We start from the raw sequence: 12,246 nt of genomic DNA, 5'->3' as shown, positions 1-12,246 counted from the left end.
GCCATGCATGCATTGGTTCTACCCAGGCTAGACTGCTGCAACGCATTCTGTGTGGGGCTGCCTTTGGATCATTATACCTCAAGAACCGCCTCTCCCCACATAAGCCAATCCGGACCCTGAGATCATCCTCTGAGGCCTTTATGTGTCTCCTCCACAAGAGAGCCAGAAGGTGGCAACACAAGAACAGGGCCTTTTCTGCAGTGGCTCCCCGTCTGTGGAATGCTCTCCCCACGAAGGCTTGCCTGGCGTCTTCATTTAGGTGACAGGCAGAAACATTCCTCTTCAACCAGGCCTCTGGCTGATTGATATTCTACAGGCTTTTAAATGTATTTGTGGAAGGGGGAGTATTGCTTTGTTGCTTTTGTTTTAACTTTTTATTTGTGCTTTTACTTTGTATTTTTATCTTGTGACCTGCCCTTAGATCTTAGGATGAAGGGTGGTATGTAAGTCTAATAAATAAAATAGAAATGATCTGGAAATGCCAGTGGTGTGGAATGTTGCTGTTTCTGCGCTGACTGAGGGTCAGATGATCAGAGCAGATAACACCAGTGCTGAACCAGTTCTGTGCTGGGGATGTATGCGTTTCCAGTTCAATGTGCTGGCTTTGTCCTTTAACCAGCTTGTGACCACGTCACTTGAAGGACCAATTGAAGGTTGCTCATTGGCTGCCTTTAAGGTTAGTTTGGTTGATGGGCAGGAGGGCGGGGCCTTCTCACTAGTGGCACCTCCCTTACAGAACTCCTTCCTTAGGGAAGCCCACTGAGCTCCAGTATTCAAAGCAGCCTCCAAAACTCGCCAGTTTTGAATGGATTTTATTGGTTCTAGTTAGTCATGCTGCAATTTTGTCGATTTCACTGGTTGAATTATTGCATTTGAACGTGCTGCTGCTTTTGCATATCTTTTGAATGTGAGTATTCCATCATCATCGTCATTGTTTATTATTTCTACCCCGCCCATCTGACTGGGTTTCCCCAGCCACTCTGGACGGCTTCCAACAGAACATTAAAACACAATAAAATTATACATTAAAAGCTTCCCTAAACAGGGCTGCCTTCAGAAGTCTTCTAAAATTCAGATAGTTGTTGATTTCCTTGACATCTGATGGAAGGGCATTCCACAGGGCAGGTGCCACCACCGAGAAGGCCCTCTGCCTGGTTCCCTGTAACTTGGCTTCTCGCAGGGAGGGAACCATGAGAAGGCCCTCGGAGCGGGACCTCAGTGTCCAGGCAGAACAATGGGGGTGGAGACGCTTCTTCAGGTCTACTGTACTGAGGCCATTTAGGGCTTTCAAGGCCAGCACCAACACTTTGAATTGTGCTCGGAAACCTACTGGGAGCCAATGTAGGTCTTTCAGGACTGGTGTTATGTGGTCTCAGCGGCCGCTCCCAGTCACCAGTCTAGCTGCTGCATTCTGGATTAGTTGTAGTTTCTGGGCGCATTGCAGTAGTCCAAGCAGGAGATAACCAGAGCATGTTCCACTCTGGGGAGACAGTCTGCAGGCAGGGAGGGTCTCATCCTGCATACCAGATGGAGCTGGTAAACAGCTGCCCTGGACACAGAACTGACCTGTGCCTCCATGGACAGCTGTGGGTCCAAAATGACCCCCAGACTGCGCCCCTGGTCCTTCAGGGGCACAGTTGCCCCATTCAGGACCAGGGAGTCCTCCACACATGCCCACCTCCTATCCCCCCCAAACAGTACTTCTGTCTTGTCATAATACTGTATTGCAGTGTGTCCTGTGTGTGTCTTTTCAACAGTTCACCCCCTTGGGTGGGCCTGGTCTAGAGAGGCAGCGTCCAAATATTTAAGAGAAGAAAGCTGGGCAGCCTAGAGAGACAGGGGTCCGTTCCTGCTGCTTCTTGCTAGGACTTGACTTGCTTAGCTTCTCGAGGGCCCCCCTTCCGTTTCTTGTCTTGCCGTCCCCCAGAGCCGTTGGAGAAGGAGGAGGCGGTTTCCAAAAGCCACCGAAGAAATCGGATGTGGATGACAGTCTGTGTCGCAAGAAGGGCACGGGAGGCTGCTGGAGGGGAGGAGGTGCGCGCAGGCCGAGCAGGGCCCCAGGAGCGGTCCTTCTGAGCTCCAGCTGCGGCTCTTTCTGCGCAGAGTTTTGTGGCACCTGAAAGCTCTCCCCTTTTGTGGCCTCGAAGGTGCCACGGGGTGCTGCCCCTTCTGAGGTTGCAGCCTCGAGGCTCCTGCCCGAACTCTCCCAACCAGGCGGGCAGAAGGCGGCTGCCACGCCAGGCGCTGCCTTTGCGCTCTCGTCTTGTTGGTTTCAGTTTCCTGCTCTGCAGCTGACGCGCAGGAGCTGCCTGACCCCAGCTGCAAGGAAGAGAGAGAGAGAGAGCCGAGGGGAATTGTCTAGTCAGGCTTGCTTGCCTCCGCCCTGCAGCCCCGCTTTATGCAAAGAAGCAGCGGCAGCAGCACCCTCGAAGCAGCGCCCTCCAGGCGCCAGGACCTGGTGCCCAATAAAATAATAACTCCTTGGGGTAGATTGATTGTTCTTTCCCCCCGACCCCAGTCTCTGCGCTCTGAGTCTTTCGGGTCCCTTCCGGCTTTACAAGTCTATGATCCTAAGATGGCCAGATGTTCTCCCCATCTTGGTTCCTAACTGGGACAACGCTGCCTCTGCCGTTGGGACAACAAGCCCAGCCCACTTCAGAAAAGTTCTCAAGGTGCCTGGCATTGAACCCAGGTGGAGGGGTCCGTTCCCCAAACACCCCTTAAAAAAAACAAAAAACTTTTATTGATAAATGCAATACTTACAAACACAAACCAGAACACTAAACAAACTGATTATACATAGATACCTGTACACCTCTCAACTTAGATTACAAAAAAAGAAAACAAACATACAAACTAGACATACAGACATAAATTTGGACTTGCCTCCACCTATATGTGGCTTTCTTCGTCTCTTTTCGCTGTGTTATCAATATTATTTTTGACTATCTTATACCCATTTCTTCTTCGTTCCCCAAACATTCCGTCACACTCCAACGTGACCAAGGAAAGGCGTGGGCGGGGCTATGTAGATGAAGGGGCGGGGCTATGCAGATAGGCAGCTTGGTTCTCGCGGGCTGAGCTCCCGAGGGTCCTGGCGGGGCGGCTTCGTGGGGCGTCCGCGCCGTGAAACGCGTGGCTCTTGCACGACCCGCAGAGCGAGGGACCCTTCTCGTGGGGCTCTCAGTTTCTTGGCCTTTTCACGACCAGAATGACTGCCTGCAGGTGGGATTGTGGCCAAAGGATAGAGGGCTGCCCTTTCGACCGGGTTGAGAGAGAGAAGGGCGCAGCTGAAAGCCCCTGCTGAGGGGGCAGCACAGGAAAACCCTCCAGTTGGGGGGGGGAGCCAACTGCCTGGCCCCACGCAACCCCCTTGGCTGGGTGCATCGCTGAGGAGGGGGGGGGGGAGAGAGCAGCCCGTCCGCCTCTCTCGCCCGGAGGCACGAGGGATGGAGGACGTGCCTAGGGGGGCAAAGGAGGCCACGTTCTCCCCCTGCCACTTTCGTCTCGCTCTTGGGCGAGGCCATCTGCCTCTCGATCTCCCACATCGGCCAGGATGTGAGCAAAAGAAATAGAAATACTTAACTGACCAACTGCGAAAAATTTGCCAAGGGAGGCGAGCAGGAGCCTTGGCTTCCCCCTAGTGGTCCGAAATGTGCACTGCAGCCTCTCAAAGCAAGCAAGGAGAAGCATCTGGTAATTCCAGATGTAAGGAAGTTTTGTTTTTTAAGGGTTGGTGTTTTATTATGTTTTTTGTATCTGTTGGAAGCCGCCCAGAGTGGCAGGGCCACCGAGTCAGATGGGCGGGTCAGCCCAGCTCCACGGACTCAAGCATGAAGCTCACTGGGCGATTCTGGGCCAGCCTGGCCCGACCTCACAGGGTTGTCGCAGGGATTAAGCGGGATAGCCCGAGTCTGCATGGCAGAAAGGCTCAAGTATATTTTGGCGATGTTTTGCCAAAATTTATAAATTAAAATCCAACCTTTGTTGGAAATGTAACAAAGAACCTGGAACGATAATTCATATGTGGTGGGATTGCAAGGAAATAAAGAAGTTTTGGGGAGTTTAAGAAAATGCTAAAAAAAAACCTTGATAAAAAATCCCGAGGGTTGGTGGGCAAAGACATACCACATATGAAAAAACAATCTTTTTATATGCAACAACAGCTGCCAGGGTAGTGATTGCCACTAAATGGAAATCTCAAGACACACCAACAAAGGAAGAGTGGATTTGTAAATTAAGTGAGTATATAGAATTGACAAAATTAACTTCAATTACAAGATATCAATCAAATCAAAAATTAAGAATGGAGAGGAAGTATTTCAAAGATTATATGCCAAAATATTGTTCTAGAAATGACATGCTAATAGGCTTAGAATAAAAAATGTAAGCAATAACAAAACCAGTAAAGAAAGAAGGAAAAATCAGAATTTAACAAAAATAATTTATTATAGAATGTAAGGGGGGAAAGGTAGAAAGAAATATAAAGAAGTCGAATTGCTGTGGAGGGAAGTAGAGGGTGGGGGGTGGGTTTTATAATTAAGTGTATAATTATGCAGCTGTTGTAATTTAGATATTATATTTTATGTGAGGGAATAATTGGGAATTTTGGTTATTATGTATATATGTTAAGTTTCAGTAAAGATCTTTGGGGGGAAAGAAAAGAAAAAGGCAGGCCCAACTACACATGAGATGAGGCAGGCAGCTTAGGAAGCCGTTTGTTCCACGTCCTATTTTTTGCTGCTGTCAGATTCTACCCAAATGGTGCTGCAGGCAGCTAACGATGATGGTACAAATATACTGTAATAACAAAATGCAATAGAGCAAGGGTGTCAGGACTGCAGAGAATAAATGAGAATACTCTTGCAAAAAAGGAGCAAGCAGAGAGTGAAGCCCGCTGAGAAGAGTGTGGACCGTCTTATTATTTGTTTGTTTTTTAAACGCTAATGAACTCTGTTTTTTTAAGTAGATGTAAAATGGCCCGTGGAATCCACCCACCCTTTCTTCTGCATGGGCAATTGGTTGTGGAAGGGCTTGTTCCTGAGCAAGAGACTGAAGAAGGGGTCAGTTGGCCCCCTGGCTCCCTGCCCGGGGAAGGCTGGAGAACTGCATGGATCGATTGGTGGGTATTTTGGGACTTTTGCTTTGATTGATTCATTGCACTTTATTTTTCATTGATACACCATTTGCCATCCCAGAGGTCTTTGGGCCAAAAAGCCAAACATAAATAAACCCAGACAGAACACTTCCTCTGCCTAAAAGCCAGGCAGGGGGCCGGGAGCACTCAGTCTCTGGAGGGAGATCGGAGGAGCTTCGTGCTGAACAATCTCCCCATACAGCTGCTGGGGTGAGGCAGCTGTACTCAGGCGTCATCTTTTAAGGGCCACCAATGAAGTCCCCTTGCAGATGGAGGGGTCCTCCTTCAATCCCTCGCAATGGCACAGAGGCGGTTGCAGCGTGCAGTTTTTAGCATTATTATTATTATCATCATCTCCTGAGCATCTTCTGCCAGGGATCCTTTTTGGCTATGGGGGTGGGGGGTTGCCTAGTTCCTTTGCCCACACACAGAGGAGGACCTCCGGGGGGCATATTTGGAGGTTTTATCAATGTGCACAGGGCATTGTCCTGGGAGGCAAGGGAGATAAGACTCCTTGCCCTGAAGATGGTGGGTTGCCAAGGTCAGACACCCCTGCCCTGGGGCTCTCTAAGGAGCACTGAAACATCAGGGAGAAAGCTGGCAGGAAAGCACACAACCCTGTTTCCTCCTTAGCCTCCAAGGAGCTGTGGAAAGCCCTAGGTGGGTGGTATGCCCCCAGCAGCGTCTCCCATACACAGTGGCATAGCATGGGTTGCCAGGGCCCAGGGCACCACCCACTGATAGGCTGGAACGAAGGGGCAATAGCTCAGCCACCTACCCGAGTGGCAGCCATGGTGACCTCTGAGCTTCAAGCATGGCGGAGACCAGGAGGGGGAATTGGTCCGGAGTGAGACTCTTTCTATTTTTTTTTCCTTTTAAAAGTCCTTTATTTATACAACAAGAAAGACAAACAAACAAAAAACACAAATACCAAACCACACACAAATCACAAAAATAACCACAGACACACAATATTCCTAGCAAACAACAAAACATCCATTGGTCTTAACACCAAAGACCCAACCTCCCGTCTATTCCATACTTCAAATTCATATTACTTATTGCCAATATACATTTTGTTTATAATTAAACTTATTCTCATTAAAAATAATTTCTTATATCAACCTTACAACTATTACTGAAGTTCCTCGAATGCTGCAACAGAATTTAAACTACTATATTTATTTTTCAGATATTCTTTGAAAACCTCCCATTTAGAAACAAATTCCTGTTTTGATTTATTCTTTATTTTTTCTGATAAACCATCTAATTCAGCATTTTCTGTCAGCTTTAGGATCCAATCTTGAATAGAGGGGATTTCATTACTCTTCCATTTTGCTGCAATCAAAACTCTTGCTGCCGCCGTGGCATATAAAAAGATACCCTTCCTCTTTTGTGGAATATCCAAATCTGTTATTCCCAGGAGGTAGGCCTCTGGTTTTTTATTGAAAGAGATCTTTAGCATTTTTTGCAATTCTGCATGTATACTCTCCCAGAATACCTGTATTTTCCTACATATCCACCACATATGGAAGAATGTTCCTGAGTCTCCGCATCTCCAACAATTACTTGATACATTTTTATACATTTTTGAAAGCTTCCATGGTGTGAGATACCCTCGATGTTGCATTTTTTGAAAGTTCTCTCTAATCGTGTAACAATTTGTGAATTTCCAATTGATCTTCCATAAATTTTCCCATTGGGCCATGGTTATTGAGTGGCCAAAATCCTGGGACCACCTCACCATTGCCACTGTTACCTCCTCCTCCTTGACTGTCCAGTCAAGGAGGAGTCGGTAAGTTTTGGAAAGAGTTTTTCTTTTAGAATTTACAAGATCAGATTCGAATCGGGAAATTTCTGTTGAGAACCCCTTTTGTTTATCAGATATAATTTTTTCAAATAACTGATGGTATTGGAACCAGTCTGAAATGTAGTCTCTTATTTCATCAAAGTTTTTTAATGAAGATAACCAAGTGAGACTCTTTCTAAAGCCCATGCAGAGGGTCCCTAGCAACAAGGCATCACCCAAATCTGCCCCTCAGCCCACCCACACAAACATTGGGAGATTGGTTTGTGAGGGGGAGGACGCACTACTACTGTCTTTTATGTTTTCTTTTGAAATTTTGCACCCCTGAATTTTGCTCCCGGGGCAACTGCCCCATGGCCCTGCCCAAGTTATGCCACTGCCCATAGAGGTGGTTCTGGCTATGGCATAAGAAGCCCTAAACAACAAGTGCTTCTGGGCTTCATTTATTATTGTTGTTGTTGTTCATTCAGATGGGATTCAAGCCAGGAACTCCCACGTGTGGATGGAGGGTGGCGGGTGGAGTGTCCTTCCTTTGAGGCCTGAGGAGGTGCTGGAGGCAACTGGAGAGATTCAACATTCAACATTCAAATAAGAAAGGAAGGAGAATAAGAGAGGGAAGCAGCTGGAGGAGGAGGAAGAGGATGTGGATGCCAAGGGAGGAGGGGTGGGAAAGAGGGGCAACTGCGGGGGGGGGGGAGAAGAGAAAGTCTGAATGACGCGTGAAAGGGGAAGAAATTATGGAAGATAAGGAAACATAAAAAAACTGGTGGAAGAGAAGAGATGGGAGGGGCAACTATAAACTTAGCCTTTCCCCCCTGGAGCTTCTGCATGCGCAAGTTCTGCCGAAAAGGCCACTTAGCTTGAGAGAAACTGAACTGCGGGACTCCCTGCCACAAGGGGAAAGGCTGCAGCAAAGCAATTGCTAGATTTGTGTCAATAGAAAAAGGTACCTGAAGCTGCCTGCTGACAATATTAAATTCCACCTCTGTTTGGGGCTGGCTCCATTCCTGAACGGCCATTTTTGTGACGCGGGGGGGGGGGGAGGGGGCTCCAAAATCTTCCATTCTCTCCAGGCGGGTAGAAAGCTGGAGGTTTAAGCTCTTTGGGGGAGGCCCTTCTCTTGGTCGCCCCACCCTCACTGGCACGCTTGATGGGGACGCAGGAGACGGCTTTCTGGGCGGCAGCTGCTCCTAGACAACTTTGGAACTCGCTGCCTCAAGAAGCCAGACTGGCTCCCTCCTTGTTGTCCTTCTGTCAGCAGGTGAAGACCTTGTCCTGAAAGGCTTTAGGGAAGTGGCTGCTTTTAATGAAAGGGCAGGGTATAAGTACAGGATACAACCACCACCACTTTGCTCTATTAGTTATGCACTTGCCATGTGCTGGCACAGATAGCACTGATAGCATTTTGATGGGGTGGCACTCTTCTGCAAGGCAGGGGGTGGGTGCCAAGCACTGGCCTCCTGTCCCTTCCCCCACTTTTAATTAGTATAAAACTCTGTAGCAGACATGAGCTCCTTGCAGAAAGCAGAGCTTGGAGTCGGCTGACGGGGCAGCTGGGCATGTTGCATGGCACTGTGCTGGCATGACCTTAGCCATTGCCCACCACTTAAATTTCCCAGGGGAATCTGACTTCGCTGTGGCATGGGCCTGTGCCCAAAGTGCTTCCCAGTACCTAGCAGCAAAGAGACGGGTGTCAGGCAAGGGACCTGAAGGCCCCAGGGGCCACCCGGCTGGCGCTGCCAAGGTCCTGGCGTGGGCCCCATGGCACAAATGCTGCTCAAGCCTGGAAAGCCCAGCGCAGCCACCTGGCTGGGGCTAAGGAGGTCTGGTCAGCTGCCCAGTGGGAGATGCCATGGTGAAGGCAGGCAAGCGACACAACGCAGGGAGTCAGCAAGCTGGCTGTGTCCTCCAGCCCTTGGCCAGCCTGCAACCCACTGGGGGCAGCCCAGGTGGCAGCTTGGAGGTCAGAGCCAGCTGCTGCTCTGGGCGTCTTCCTCCACAGACAGGTGGCTGGGGAGGGGGGGTCCTCCTCCATCCTACACAGATCAGCTGGGCTTTGCCCAGTGATGAGGAAAGCCCCCGCCCCTGCCAATGCTGCCATCCTCCCCACTTGAGACGGTGCCAAGCCACCCTGGATTTGGGCAAGGTGCCCAGTCAACCCCAGAAGGTCCTCCTGCCTCCCTATGGCAAGGATGTGTGTGTGGGGGGTCATCACTGGGAGAGCAAAGAGAAAGAGCCCTTTGTTTCAGCTTTCCCCAAAGTGGAGAGCGGTGGCGGACACTCAGGGGGCACGAAAGGACCCAGGAAGCTTTTTGCTTCATGTGCCCGCTCCCATTCCTGAAGGAGAAGCCCACCCAGAGATTCCGGGCCCTGGATCTCCCCAAATGGGCAGTCTCCTGGGGAGAGGGGGTGGGCCCCCACAGCAAGGACCAGAATTGGGCGAGAGCAACCATTGGCACATCCTTGAGAGAGGGACTCGGGTAGCTGGCCGTTGCCCCTTCCTGCGTGGGCCGTTTGTGCCTTTCTCAAAAGCTTTGATCCTGCTCTCCTAGCTGAATGAATAGTCCTGCAGGATGAGTGGGCCAATGGCCCTTCTAGGCCTATGCGCTGTTTTCATTGTGGCAAAGCGGCAGCCGCCCCAAAGGGAACCCTGAAAGCAGGACCCCCGTGACTCCCAGAGACTTGGCATTCAGGGGGCATGATGGGCAGGGCAGCTAGGAGACTTTGAAAGCCCCCACTGCCTGTGAGCTTGGCTAGACCTCTTTTCAGGCCACCCCAGTTGGTGGCCATCACGGCCGTTTGTGGAACAGAATCCCAGAGTTATGCGTAAAAATAGTACTTCCTCTTGTTTGCTGTGCATCTTCCAATGCTCAGAGTTCTAATATTATGAGGGAGAAGAATTTATCGCTCTCCATTCCATGCACAATTGGTTACACCCCCCGCCATCCCTCATACTTGCCTTTTCTCTAAAAAGCCCCAAATGTTGGGACCTTTCCCTATCAGGGAGTTGATCACTTTTGTTTGAGCCTTTTCCAACTCTACAGCATCCCTTTCAAGGGACGCATCCAGAACTGCGCACAGGGCTCCGACTGCAGCCCTGCCAGAGGTTTGTTTAACCGCACGGTGATTCCTGAGGTTTTATTTTCAGTTCCTTTCCTAATGATCCCTAGCGTGGAATTTGCCTTTTCCTGCAGGAGTTAAAATCTTTATCAAGCCATCTGCTGTGGCCCCAAATTCTCTCATTCCTGGTTAATCACTGCCAGTTCAGACTCCAGAAGCATATATGTGAAATTACGATTTAGTTGTTTATGTCTTGGCATTTGCCATTTCACCTCCATTCACTCAGTTTGGAGAGGTCACTTTTTGATTTCACCACCCTGAACAATTTTGTATCATGGGCAAAATTAGGCCCTTCACTGCTCACCCCGAAGTCCATTTCATCTGCCAACAAGTCAAAAAGCACAGAGGCAGTGTGGTCCAGGAGTTAAAGCCTTGGGTTGTGATTCAGGAGAGATCAGGTCTACTGACTGCTGTTTTGCTTCCTTAACTTGGCTGGATACTCATTTTGCTGACTGGAGAGACCCGCGGGGAGAGGCCCCCCCAATGAGCGGGACAGTGGAGTAAATCCGCACCCCAGATTTTTTCCCCTTATCCCCCGGGTTCAGATCCTTGGCTCAGCTATGAAGCTCCCTGGGTGACCCTGGGGCCAGTCGCTGCCTCTCAACCTAACCTACCTCACAGGGTTGTTGTGAGGATAAATCAAGGAGGCCAGAAAAGAGGGGCGCATTAATGTAGTCAGCATTACAAGGTCCGCAGACAGATCCCCCTGTGACCTCTGTCCACCCACAAAACTGTCCCTTTATTTCTCTCCTCTGCTTCCGTTTCTTAACCAGCTCAGGATCCCAAGAGGACATTGTTCTGGATTGCCAAATAAATCCCCGTCCCAGGCCTGCTGCTCAGCTGGTCTTGGAGGGGGTGTCCTTGGCTCAGCCCCCCCAAGGGGAGAAACAAGCCGCTGGGCAACAGCAGCTGCTGCCTCCGCCGCCCCGATTGCCCTTGGGTTGCCATGGGGAAGCTCCGCGGCAGATCAGACTAAGCCGCCCCCCCCCCCCCCGCCAAGAGGCCTTGGGAAGGACGGGACCTCCTCGGCTCCCCTCCCCGCTGTTGCCTCCGGGAGGGCGGCCGGCCGGCCGGGCGTTTCCTCTTGGTCCCATTTCAAGAATGCGCCCCCCCCCACCCGCTCCTGTCCCTGCGCTTCCTCGCTCTGGGCGGGGCGTGCGCTCCCTTCCCCGGCCCCGCTCCCAGCATCCTGCCTCCGGAAGGAGCTGCTGCTGCTGCCCCCGCAAGGCCGGCCACATGTGCCAAGGAGGCTGCTGCCGCTGCCAGCGCCGCGCAGTGCCCCCTCCCTCTGAGCAGCGCCAGCCTGACAGCCTCCCTCGAAGACAGAGAAGCAGGCGGCGGCGGCGGGGGTCTTCCAGGGTTCAAGCCCCCGTGCGCCCTGGCAGCCTCTGGGGCTGCAGAGCCCCGCGGCGCCGGCGCCCCCCAGCACTGGCCCTATCTATGGGGCAGAGATTGCGCGCAGGGGACACCCGGCTCCTAGAAGCCAGGGGGCAAGCAGCTGGAAGGCTGGCTCGCCTCCGGGGCCCCGAGAGTCGCCTCTCTCTGACCCAGCAGCTCCGTCCGGTTTCCCCTTCGCCCACACCTGGCCGTCAGCAAGGGAGAGCGCCTCTGGCCAATGGAGGCTTCTCGGCGGAGCCATCGTGGGAATATTGGAGGGCGGGGAGGGGAGACGGGGCAGCGCTGCCTCTCCCTCCCTAGCAAGACGCGGCCGGCGAGGGTCCGCCTTGCTTTTGCGCATCCCACTGCGGCCGCGATCCCATCTCGGAACCGCCTCAGGCCGCCGGCGCCTTTGAAGCCTCTCTTCCCTCCTGCTCGCCTCCGGCGCTGCGAGCCGCTCTTCCTCCGGGCCGGGAGGACCCAGGCGTCCTGCGAGAGCCCCTCCCCCCAGCTAGAAGCGCAGCTGCGCATCCCTGCGCTCTCAAGCGGGGATTTGAGGAGGGGGCGGGCTGCAGAGAGAGGAGGCTCCACCCGCGCCCTGTATTGCGTGGTGGGGGGCGCCTGGATTCCTGGGGAGGGGGGAGGGACTGCGTCTCCTTCTCTGCTCTGCCCCCTCCCCCTCGGCGGGGAAGGGGGCGGAGCCGGGAGGGGGCGGGCATGCGCCCAGTCCCTCCCCGCCCCCTCCGCGCGGTGAGAGGGAGGGAGGGAGGGGCGCCTCCTCTCCAGCCTTCGCAATGGAGACGTT

The sequence above is a fragment of the Podarcis tiliguerta genome (assembly GCF_965153285.1).
Source record: "Podarcis tiliguerta genome assembly, chromosome: 14".
Lineage (NCBI taxonomy): Eukaryota > Metazoa > Chordata > Lepidosauria > Squamata > Lacertidae > Podarcis > Podarcis tiliguerta.
This window is presented reverse-complemented; position numbering follows the sequence as displayed.